The sequence below is a fragment of the Astatotilapia calliptera genome, chromosome 9, assembly GCF_900246225.1.
Source record: "Astatotilapia calliptera chromosome 9, fAstCal1.2, whole genome shotgun sequence".
Lineage (NCBI taxonomy): Eukaryota > Metazoa > Chordata > Actinopteri > Cichliformes > Cichlidae > Astatotilapia > Astatotilapia calliptera.
Genome location: NC_039310.1, coordinates 74521 through 86681, shown reverse-complemented (window position 1 = coordinate 86681; position 12161 = coordinate 74521). Strand labels below are relative to the sequence as shown.

The 12161-nt window shown below is 41.4% G+C and overlaps 1 long non-coding RNA gene across 2 annotated transcripts; it reads right to left on the bottom strand.

Annotated features, from left to right (window-relative positions):
- Positions 1-1635: 1635 nt before the first annotated feature.
- Positions 1636-3687, bottom strand: LOC113029390 (uncharacterized). Of its 2 annotated transcripts, XR_003273401.1 has the most exons (4): positions 3663-3687; positions 3386-3478; positions 2248-2304; positions 1636-1720 (listed from the first exon to the last, which is right to left on the bottom strand). It is a non-coding gene; the product is annotated as an uncharacterized LOC113029390 (long non-coding RNA). The 2 variants fall into 2 exon arrangements; XR_003273400.1 differs by lacking the exon at positions 3663-3687 and having other exon boundaries at positions 3386-3569.
- Positions 3688-12161: the final 8474 nt, after the last annotated feature.

Genomic DNA, 12161 nt, shown 5'->3' with positions numbered 1-12161 from the left:
CCTGACTCCCCTAGAGGCTCGGCTGAGGCTCTCCAGCCAGCGCCCTCACGTCCCGGAGGCACGGAAGAGCTAACTTGTCCACCTGCTAATTCGCCAGCCCGTCCATCTCCTCACTCAGCTTTCCATCCCCTAGCACTATCTCTAGTAAGGCTAGCTGACCTGTCCCCTGCTCAGGCACCAGCCTTACTAGCCCAAGCTGCAGCTTTATCCCCCTCACTAGCTCAGTCTTTAGCTCAGCCATTAGCCGTACCAACCTCAGCTCAGCCATTAGCCTCACCGACCTCTGTTTATCCATTAGTCTCCTCAGTCCAGTCAGTTCACTCCCCTGCTGTTCAGCCTTCACTCCAGTCCCCTGTAGTCCAGTCTCCTCCTGTCCTCCAGTCTACTCTAGTTCAGTCTCCTGTCCTCCAGTCCCCTCCAGTTCAGTCTTCTGTCCTCCAGTCCCCTGTCCAGTCAGTCCAGTCTGCCCCTGTCCAGTCAGTCCAGTTGCCTCCCGTCCAGTCAGTCAAGTCGCCTCCCGTCCAGTCAGTCCAGTCGCCTCCCGTCCGGCTACCTGTAGCTCAGTCGCCCATTCTCCCGCCGTCTGTAGTCCAGTCTTCTGTAGTCCAGTCTTCTGTAGTCCAGTCTTCTGTAGTCCAGTCACCACCCTGTTCAGTTCCCTGACCTGCAGCCACAGCATCCAGAGCCAGCTGTGAGCTCTCCCGCTCCTGAGCCAGGGGTTTCCACGCCCGCTGGCCCGGCCGCTCCTCAGTCAGGGGTTTCCGCGCCCGCTGGCCTGGCTGCTCCCCAGCCAGGGGCTTCCGCGCCTGCTGGCTCTACAGCTGTTGCTCCGTCACCCCCGGCTCCCATGCCGTCGCCTGGTCAAGCCTCAGCCTCAGCTTCTGCTTCGCCTGTTCCAGCCTCAGCTTCTGCTTCGCCTGGTCCAGCCTCAGCTTCTGCTTTGCCTGGTCCTGCAGCTGCCACGCCGTCGCCCAAGCCACGTTCTGGACGTCATTGCCGGCGTGGCCGCCCGCCGGACCTCCTCAGGGGCCGCCGCAGTCTTCCTCGCAGCCGCCCACCAGAACTGCTCACTGGCCGCCGCCGCCTTCCTCGCCGCCGCCCACCTGAACTGTCTCGTTGTGGATAAAACATATTTATATCTGTTTTACTCTAAGTGCCTTTTGTTTAGATGAACTGCTGGACTTCCACACCAGCAGGTTTAGGGAAGTCGTTTATGGGGTCACACTCTGATCCCCCCCCCCCACACACACACACACACACACACACTTACACAACGCTCAGGTAAGGTACTCTTTGTTTGTATGTATATGTTATATGTTAATGAACCTATGTATATTCATGTAACCTCAATAAAAGAGCAGTGTTACGAGGGAGCGGACGAGAGCAACTGGGGTCAAGTGAAACAAGGGCGTTTGTCCAGTTCTCTCCCGTGCACGAGAAACATAAAGAACTTTGCCTGCTTGGTGCTTTTTGCTGTGTAACTGAATCGTCTTGAACATTCCAGCGAATAGGTTTATGCTACAAACCTTTCATTAATTGGTCATTCCAAGCTGGATCCCTGGAGTCGACATTAACCCGGGGGAGAAGAGACACGCTGGAAGACTGACGTCAGCGTCCTGCAGTAAAGTCCTGAGACGTGAGAATTCGTCATCGGGCCGGTGGATTAGCTGTCTGTCTTTTCTCCTCGATGAATGACGATCAACGGGATTCGAGGCTAATGCTACACGCAATAAGAAACACCAAGTAAGTTTCAAAGAGTCCGACTCTATAACCGTGTGAGTGTGTAGTTCCTTAGCCACATTGTGGGGCTAAGTATGATGCTATTCGCTGCTTTGTGGAGCGATAAGTGAGTTTTTCGCTCTTCTCTTGTAGGCAGAAGAAAGTGGACCACCACTACACAAGGTGGAGGTCAAGGGGTTGGCCTAACAAAGCTCTGTCACCATATCTGACACAACAGATTCATCTATCTCACAATCGTTCTTCCTCAGACAGGACTAAAATTTATTTTATGAGGGTGATGCTGTTTCGGTGATAAAGTGTAATTCCTCAATAATCTCATCAATACACTTGTTAGATACGTTAAATTTGCTCTCCAGTTTTAGAAACAATAATGCCATGTTTTTTTCAACGATATTTGGTAGACCTCTCACATCATCATCGTTACCTTGACCATCATTAGTAATCGATAATTCCCCATCCTGAACATCCATATTACTAAAATCTTCTGTGTTTGAAGAACACGCATACCTTTTTAACAGGTTTTCCTTGAAGTCTTGCAGTGAATGAGGAGTATGCTTTCAGCTTCTGTGGGAGGCAAATGTTCCATAAACATTAGTGCTGAAATTGCAGTTTTTAAATACACAAATGACAGTTTCGTGTTTTTTCAAATGTCGACCAAGGTGCTCAAAAAAATATTTTTCTGTGGAGATTGCACTGGTGCTACAACACCGGCAAGTGAAAGACAGAGTTTCTGCAGATCTGACTCGTTCCTGAGTTTCCTGAGACTGATTTCTTGATAAATGTGATCTAAGGCTACCCCAAGTTTTGAAGGAACAAAAACAATCTTGGTGAAGACATGGGAGACATCCCCCTCCATAACCATGGCATAATCTATAATGTTTTAGCAGCCCTGTTTTTGTAGTGGTTTCAAATGTACACATTTCGCACACCCAGCCCATTTTGTAAAAATGTGTACTAATTTAACAAACTACTAATGACCCTAGATAATCATACTATGTACAAACTGCTTACGTAAAGTCTTAATGTCAAGTAGGTAGGTTCGCATAGCCTATGCCAGAATGATGCTGTCGGAATCACATTAACAATATTTCACACAACCTGATGTGTTAGAAAAAGTAATAAAGATAGATACAACTTTTAAGATCAAGAACAATACTTACTTTAAGCTGTACCACAATAGTAACCACAATAAAATGTAATATTATTTATGGCGTCTTGTTATGCAAGTTTTATAAAGACATAAAATAAGTGAGCCAGACAGAAAAAAAAAGTTTCTATGGTTATCCCTCTGACAAAGCTATTCACAGCTTAAAGGCTTCTAATTTTGGCTAAAAAGAAATTTAAAAAAAGTCAGCCTAAAAAAGGTCATAATTTCTGATCGAAATTAGATTGCATTGTGTAGCAAAACTTCAACCATGCTTTTCCTAGCCACAGCAGCACTCTCCATCTAAAGACTTTTGTCAAATGAAACTATAAGTCTTATCCACTCCTGTGCTAAAGTTTAGAATGGCTAGCATTAGCTACATGTGGTAGCGCATATTTCCTCAACTGCATCAGCATAACATCGTACACAAATCCACCAATGTGACTAACACAAATGCTTTGTTTTAGTAGAACTGTTAATTGTAAATTAAATGTTACTTACCTTGAAATTTCTTTTACATAAGCTTGCAAGCCATGCAAGCACAATATTAATATGTGAAATTGACCGGGTACGTTAAGTGGGTAGGGGAGGGAACTTGAATGGAGAAAAAAAAATGGAGAAAAAATAACTTATATTTTCTCCATTGTTGTTAGGTGTGGCTGTGTGCAGGCAGGAATAGGACCCAAGGTGCAGACTCCGGAGACAGATGTGAACTCAAAACAACTTTAATGTTAAACTCAAATATAACATAACTGGAAAAAAATCTAAATAAACTTACACCAGGAGGAATGACAGAACACACAGCTAGGAAAACGGTAGATCACGACACAGACACAGAGAAACACAGGGCTTAAATACACAGAGGGAGCAATCAGGGAATGGGTAACAGGAGGGAAACACAGCTGGGGCAAATCAGAACTGACGAGACCAAAGAAGCATAAACTGAACACACTGAGAGAAGACAGAGACCTTCAAAGTAAAACAGGAAACACATAACACAGACTGAACAAAGACACAGACTCACATGCAGGCACTACAAAGGGAACAGAGACGTGGGAACAGGGCAGACACAAACACTGACTGAACACGGGGATATAGGAACTTAAGATACACATAGACGCGAACTAGACAAGGGGATGCAGGTGATAGGGGAGACAGAGCAGCTAAAGACGACAGAGACATAAGCCATAAGACGGAACTCAAAGAAACCAAAAACTAGGAAGTATAAATAATATCAAAAACTCAAAAACCCTGGGTCGATGACCCAGGCATCCTAACAATTGTAACCTCTGATTTCAAGTTGCAATTACTCAATTTCTTTGAGTAATTGCAACTTGGATTTTGTTTTGAACACATTAATATTGGGATTTAATTTAATATTACATACAAAATTAATTTGATGTAATTACCAAAATTATTAATTCAACACAACCCAAAAAATAAAATTTGCAACTTAGAACGTCTATCTTAATCAGTAAATTTGATTTTTTTTTTTATCTTGCAACCATGGATTTTATCAAGTGGTGGTAAAAGGCCTGATGAATTACTTTTTAGAGTGTGTTTATAAGATTGGGGAAGCCTGCAGTCAGCTCAGACTGAAGAAGTCACCTGGATGAGTGACGAAATGTTTCTCCCACAAAACGCTACGTCCAGATGAACAGAATCAACTTTTGGAGATTATGTTGTAATGTCCTGAAATATATTTCTGTAGTGCATTAAAACTTTTTTTTGTTTGTTTACATGAACACAATCTTCAAAATGTCAAGAGGTGCATGAGAAGATAACCTGTAACGGGAGATTAACCAGTTGAGTTTCATGGCTTTCAGACTCATTTCCATGATGAAAAGCTTATGGCTAGCATATTAACTGACAAAACCCATTTTTCTGTCATGTCTCTCCTCTCTTTGCCTTCAGCCTCTAGCTGACTGGGGCAGATAGCTACTCCTCCCTGATCCTATTTCTGCCAGACTTTGTGTTGCGGCAACTGTCTTAGTCTACTGGTACTATGTACATAACGCAATATAAAACTTAACACTTTTTCCAGTTTTCCTGAACATGAGGCTTTGGAGTAATAAAAAGGCACTGTGCGGACTGTCTATCGTGCACTGACTTCAACCCTGTGATGTGAAGTCAACTCGCTGTGACATAATTTAACATCCAGCTGCAGCCCTAACCCTTTTCAAACCCAATACTCTAACATTTCAATCTAATATTGCCCCTGGCCCACACAAATAATCTGAGGGGAGAAAAGCAATATTAGGTAAATTGTTTCTGAAAGATACCCACATCCTTCTGAGGTATTCAATAAAGCCATGTCTGCTGGAAGCTGTGTGTATGACAGAATAATTATCAATTTCCATATTATTATGATATTGGGGTTGGAAACAGCATAACAGTAAACATTTGTTAATGCCCAATGATTAGATCAAGTGTGCACAATGCAGCATTAGGCAAATTAAATTTCAAATCCACAGACTTGTGGGTTGGCTGAAAATCTGATGATGTCCATGAGAGTAGGTAGGCATTCCCAATTATTATGTAAGATGGGAAAGTTAATGTTGCTGAAAAACTGTGCACATAAGCAAATTGAGAGAAACACTGCAGAATGAAACATTGTAACCAATGGCAGCAAAAGCACTGAAATGAAATAATATCAGTATTCAATGGGGTCTCTTCGTCTTCTTTTAACAAATAGATTGTAGATGCCTTCTATACTATATTTTGATGCTATAATGTAAGTGTAAAAATTGTATTAATGCATGTGACCTTTGCTCATCCTTTACTGAAACACTTTCCAGGATTATCAGTGTGCATAATTTATATTCATGGTGTCTACTTAATCAATACTCTGCCCAAGTTCTGTTTTAATATGACTACAGTGATACTGTGGTTTTTAATATTCTTTACAGATAGCCTCAGTTGTTTGTTTTTTCTGAATAGTGGCAGAGCATCAAGAGTTATATGTCCAAATAACAAAGAGTGTGTCACTCTGCAGGACCAGCACCCCAGTACAGGGAGTTAGATCAACTCTCTGTTTTAAGTCCTAATCTTTGATCCTATGAGTGTTACCTAGCAGGCAATGCAGAGTTCAGATGGAACCAATGTACATGAGAGGGGTCCCCCAGTTCTAACCACCTCACAGTCTAGGTGTCTCCCTGCCACCTCTGATAAGAACAGCCTGAGTAGGCTTGCCGCACCAGTCCTACCAGCCACACCTGTTATTGCAGCGCCTTTCTTAGTCGGTGCACTTGGTAACTGGGTTCATTTTTGGGACCTGAAAAATAGGCCTCAAGAGTCTGTTAGATTTAAAGGGCTGGAGTAACCTGTGAAAGCTATTTACACTAGAATGGATTAATTATTAATCCATTAGTTTATTAATAATTTTAAGATCATTAAATATCAAGAACTTGAAGTCTGGTCCTGCAACTGAAACACCACTGTGTGCAAATCATATGAGTCTTGAGAAAAAAGGCTGGTAGCTTTACCTAGGGAAAGGAAAAGGAGGACACAGGGACATTTGGAGTAATTTAGGAAAGACTGAAACAAACTGTAAGACATGGGTCGGCAACCTTTCTGATGACGAGTGCATCTAAAATTTCCTCAGAAGTCAGTGTGCTGTATGATTGCATTAGCAATAAATTGAATAACTCTGTATTAACAGTTTCACACTATATATACACTCAACAAAAATATAAACGCAACACCTTTGTTACTGCTCCCATTCCCCATGGGATGGACGTAGAGACCTAAAATTCATTCCAGATACACAATATAACCATCCCTCCCAAACAGTGGTCACAAATCAGTCCAAATGTGTGGTAGTGGGCACATCTGCTATATTGAGATAATCCATCCCACCTCACAGGTGTGCCACATCAGGATGCTGATCTGACATCATGAGTAGTGCACAGGTGTACCTCAGACTGCCCACAACAAAAGGCCACCCTGGAATGTGCAGTTTTGTCTCACAGCAAAATGCCACAGATGCCACAAGCAATGAGGGAGCGTGCAATTGGCATGCTGACAGCAGGAATGTCAACCAGATCTGTCGCCCGTGCATTGAATGTTCATTTCTCAACCATAAGCCGTCTCCACAGGCGTTTCAGAGAATATGGCAGCACATCCAACCGGCCTCACAACCGCAGACCTCGTGTAACCACACCAGCCCAGGACCTCCACATCCAGCAGGTTCACCTCCAAGATCGTCTGAGACCAGCCACCCAGACAGCTGCTGGAACAATTGGTTTGCACAACCAAACAATTTCTGCACAAACTGTCAGAAACCGTCTCAGGGACGCTCAACTGCATGCCCGTCGTCCTCATCGGGGTCTTGACCTGACTCCAGCTCGTCGCCGTAACAGACTTGTGTGGGCAAATGCTCACATTCGATGGCGTCTGGCACGTTGGAGAGGTGTGCGCTTCACGGATGAATCATGGTTCACATTGTTCAGGGCAGATGGCAGCTGAGAATGTCCCAGTTCTTGCATGGCCAGCATACTCACCGGACATGTCACCCATTGAGCATGTTCGGGATGTGCTTGACCGGCGTATACGACAGCGTGTACCAGTTCCCACGAATATCCAACAACCTCGCACAGCCATTGAAGTGGAGTGGACCAACATTCCACAGGCCACAATTGACAATCTGATAGACTCCATGCGACGATGTGTTGTACTGCATGAGGCAAATGGTGGTCACACCAGATACTGACCGGTTCTGGGTCCCCAGACCCCCAATAGCGCAAAAAACTGCACATTCCAGGGTGGCCTTTTGTTGTGGGCAGTCTGAGGTACACCTGTGCACTACTCATGATGTCAGATCAGCATCCTGATGTGGCACACCTGTGAGGTGGGATGGATTATCTCAATATAGCAGATGTGCCCACTACCACACATTTGGACTGATTTGTGACCACTGTTTGGGAGGGATGGTTATATTGTGTATCTGGAATGAATTTTAGGTCTCTACGTCCATCCCATGGGGAATGGGAGCAGTAACAAAGGTGTTGCGTTTATATTTTTGTTGAGTGTATATATATATATTTTTTTACTTTGATTTTTATTAGGTTAACATTGTGGACATACAATAAAGAAAATAACAAACAAACATACATATAAACAAACATAGAGTCTGGAGTTTACATATCTTTTTCCATTTATCACGTTGCAGAAAAAAAAGAAAACCTATTATGTTATTTCATTTGTGTCACTTCTGAATGTTTTCCAGTTCCTCCATAGTCTGTCGTATTTACCTCCCATCAGTCTAATGTTGAGTGTTATTTTTTCCATCTCTGAGATATCCTCTACAATACTGATCCAATCCCGCTGGGTGGGAGGATCTGGGTGTAACCACTTCTTTGTAATTGCTTTTTTTGTTGCGGCCAGAATTATTTTGACTAAATACACGTCCTCTTTTTGTATGTGTTCTTTTATGTTTCCTAGATACATCACTTGGCAAGTATTTGGGAATGTATAACTCAAAATATTATCCATATTCATTTTTAAGTCTTCCCAATACTTTTTAATTTTAATGCACTTCCAGAATACATGAGAATGATCCGCTTCTAAGGGCAGGGATAGCTCAGTAAGGGCAGGGATAGCTCAGTAGGTAGAGTGGTGGCCCCATGATCGGAAGGTCGGGGGTTCGACTCCACTGAACGGCTACCCTGAGGTACCCCTGAGCAAGGTACCGTCCCTACACACTGCTCCCCGGGCGCTGCACTGGCGGCTGCCCACTGCTTCACTGGGTGAATGGGTTAAATGCAGAGGAACTATTTCCCTATGGGGACTAACATGCACACTTTAAATTTCTCCACACAATCTCCAACAATTTTGTAAACTTGAGGTCAGTTTGCTTTTTATTTTGGGTGTAATGAAAAAACGTGTCAAATTTTTCCAACAAAATTCCCTCCACAATGGCGAATTAGTTGTACTGTGTTGCAATTCACACATATTGAGCCATTCTTTCTCTGTTATTTTTATGGTCAGTTCAACTTCCCATTTCTTTTTAATATAGAGTGTTGAATCTTGTCTATTTTCTTCTAATGACGTATAGAAGGTGGAAATGGTTTTAAATTGTTTATGTTCATAGCAATCTTTTACTTTTCCGACAACCCCCAGTGGTTTCCCAAGCCAGTCAGATTTTATTTGTTTTGCGCAGTAGTCCCTAACTTGCAAATATCTAAAGAAATCTCTATTTTCCAATTTGTATTTGTTTTTTAGTTGTTGGAAACTCATTAGTCTTCCGTTTTTCATAAGGGTACAAACTGCTGTAATCCCTTTTAGTTCCCACTGTTTGAATGTTTGGTCCAATTGTCCTGGCTTGAAATTTTTATCATGTCTAAACCATCTGAGTATAAATAATTGTTCTTTTAACTGACATTTTTCTATTACTGTGTGCCATATGTCTAATGTAAATTTCACAATTTGATTCATTCCACTTTTATTCTTTGTCATTAAATGTTTGTCAGAGATAAAAATCTGAATGTTGTTTCCCTCGATTTCTTTCTCAATTTCCTTCCATCTTGCCTCATATTCTGGTCTACACCAACCAGCAAGTGGTCTGAATTGGGCTGCATAGAAGTATTCCCTTAGGTTCGGCAAGGCCATCCCTCCCTTGCGCTTCGGGAGTTGCAGTGTTGTTAGTCTTATTCTGGGCTTCTTCCCACCCCAAATAAACCTTGATATCATCTTGTCCCATATTTTGAATTTTTTTTGAGATATAGGAAGTGGGAGTGACTGAAACATGTATAACAGTCTTGGGAGAACATTCATCTTTATTATTTGGATTCTTGAGTAGAAGTTTGTAGGTGTTGCCGACCACCGTTCTAGATCTTTTCTAATGTTGCCCTCCACCTGATTATAGTTTATGTCCGCCATATCTGATAATGATTTTGTCAAGGTTACGCCCAAATATTTCATGTTGTTCGAGTGCCAATTTAATTTGTATTCGTCTCTGATCTTTTGGGAGGGTATATAATTGAATGATAGAATTTGTGTTTTGGATACATTAATTTTATAGCCTGATAAGTATTCAAAGGTATGGAATAGTTGCATCAAAATTGGGAAGCACTTGTCAGGGTTTCGTAGAAAAATAATAACGTCATCAGCAAACAATCCAATAAAGTGTTTTTGTCCAGCAAGGGATACCCCCTCCAACTTTGAATGTTGTCGCACTGCTTGTGCTAGTGGCTCAACATATAAAGCAAAAAGAATTGGTGACAAGACACAGCCCTGTTTTGTGCCTCTATATAGCCGAATTCTATCTGTCAGACTACCATTCACCTTGATTCTAGCTGTAGGGTGATTATAGATTGTCCTTATACATTGTATTGAGCTGTCCTTAAACCCGAATTTTTCCAATACTCCAAATAGGAAGAGCCAGCTTACGCTATCAAATGCCTTTTCTTGATCTAAGCTAATTAACACAGTACCGATATTAGTTTTTTCTGCATTGTCAATAATGTGAAGGACTCTCCTTATATTGTCCTGTGCCTGACGTCCCTTGATAAATCCAGTTTGATCCACTTCTATCAGATCTGGTACAAATTTTTGGAGTCTTTTGCTAATGATCGAAGCGTACAATTTATAGTCGTTATTTAGGAGGGAAATGGGTCTATAATTCTTGCAATATTCTTTGTTTTTTCCTTCTTTGGGTAAAATTGTTATAATAGCTTCTCCCCATGATGGTGGAGCTATTCCCTGATTCAGAGTCCAGTTGAAGCAAGATAGAAGAAGTGGCTTGAGTTCTTCTTTGAAAACTTTGTAAAATTCAGCCTGAAAGCCATCGCTTCCTGGGGCTTTATTTGGTTTTTGTTCGGCAATAACTGTATCTAGTTCCTTATCCGTAATCTGTGAAATCAGTAACTTGTTTTGGGTATCTCCTATGGAGGGCAGATCCAGCGGGTCAAGAAAATGTTTTATTGTCTCAAGGTCTGCGGCTGCCGGTTGTGAATACAGTCTCGTGTAATATTTTTTAAATTCATTTTCTATCTCATTGGGCATATAATGTAATTTGTTACTATCCAAGTTTCTTACTTTATCAATAATCCTTGATGCCTGCTTTTTACGCAGTCTACTGGCAAGTATTTTAGTTGCTTTGGGCCCTGATTCGTAATAGGTTTGTTGCATATACCTAGCCTTTTTTTCTACTTCTTCTTTTAGTAATTCATCAATTTGGTTTCTGATGTCTGATATTTCTTCTAGAATTTCTGGATTTTTAAGTAGTTTATGTTCCCTCTCCAGATGTTTAAGTTTTTCTGTCAAATTTTTATATAGGGCTAGTCGCTTTTTTGTGTGCTGCTGTTAGGGCTATGAGTTTTCCCCTTAAGACTGCCTTTAATGCATCCCAAAGTATAGTTGGGCTCACATCTCCGGTATCATTGTCTTCTATATACATTTTTATATCTTCTTTAATTTTCTTAACATGTTCATCCCTATTTAAAATACCCAAATTAAGTCTCCATGCTGTATGTATTTTCCTATTATCGAGAATGATTTCTAGACTAATCAAACTATGGTCTGAGACATCTGCCACACCTATTTTACAATCTGTAACATTATGAAGTTCTTCAATATTAATTACAAAATAATCAATTCTCGAATATGTGGCATGAGGGGCAGAATAGTGGGTGTAGTCCCTGGTTTGAGGATTACGTGTTCTCCATACACCAATCAGTCCCACCTCTTGTAATATTGTATTCATAAAATTAGACAAACGATGTTTACATGTTGCAGCACTGGTAGTGTCAATATCCCGATTTAGCACAACATTGTAATCCCCTGCACATATCACCAGACCTTCAGATTCTTGTGTCACTAAATTGAATAAATCTTTGTAATCACTTTTCTTACTTCCTGGTGGGGCGTAGATATTAACCAGGGTAACTAGTTTATTTTCCAATTTCCCTTTAATTAGTAAGTATCTACCCTCTTTATCAGACACTTCTTTGTGGCATTCAAATTGTACAGAGTTTGCTATTAAAATAGCTACTCCTCTTTTCTGACTTTGTCTGTAGGAATTGTAATAGGTGTTTTTATAACCAAATCTTTTCAATTTTTCATGTTCCTGTTGGGGCAGGTGAGTCTCCTGCAAGAATATTACCTGTGCCTTTTCTTTTTTGAGTTTTGTTACCACTTTACTTCTTTTGATTGGGTTATTCAGACCATTCACATTCAGTGACACCAGTTTTATATTATTAAAAGGCATATAATCCACGCGATTGTAGATCGTAATTCTCCAGACAACAAAAAATTGTGGCCTTGACATTTGGCCAAC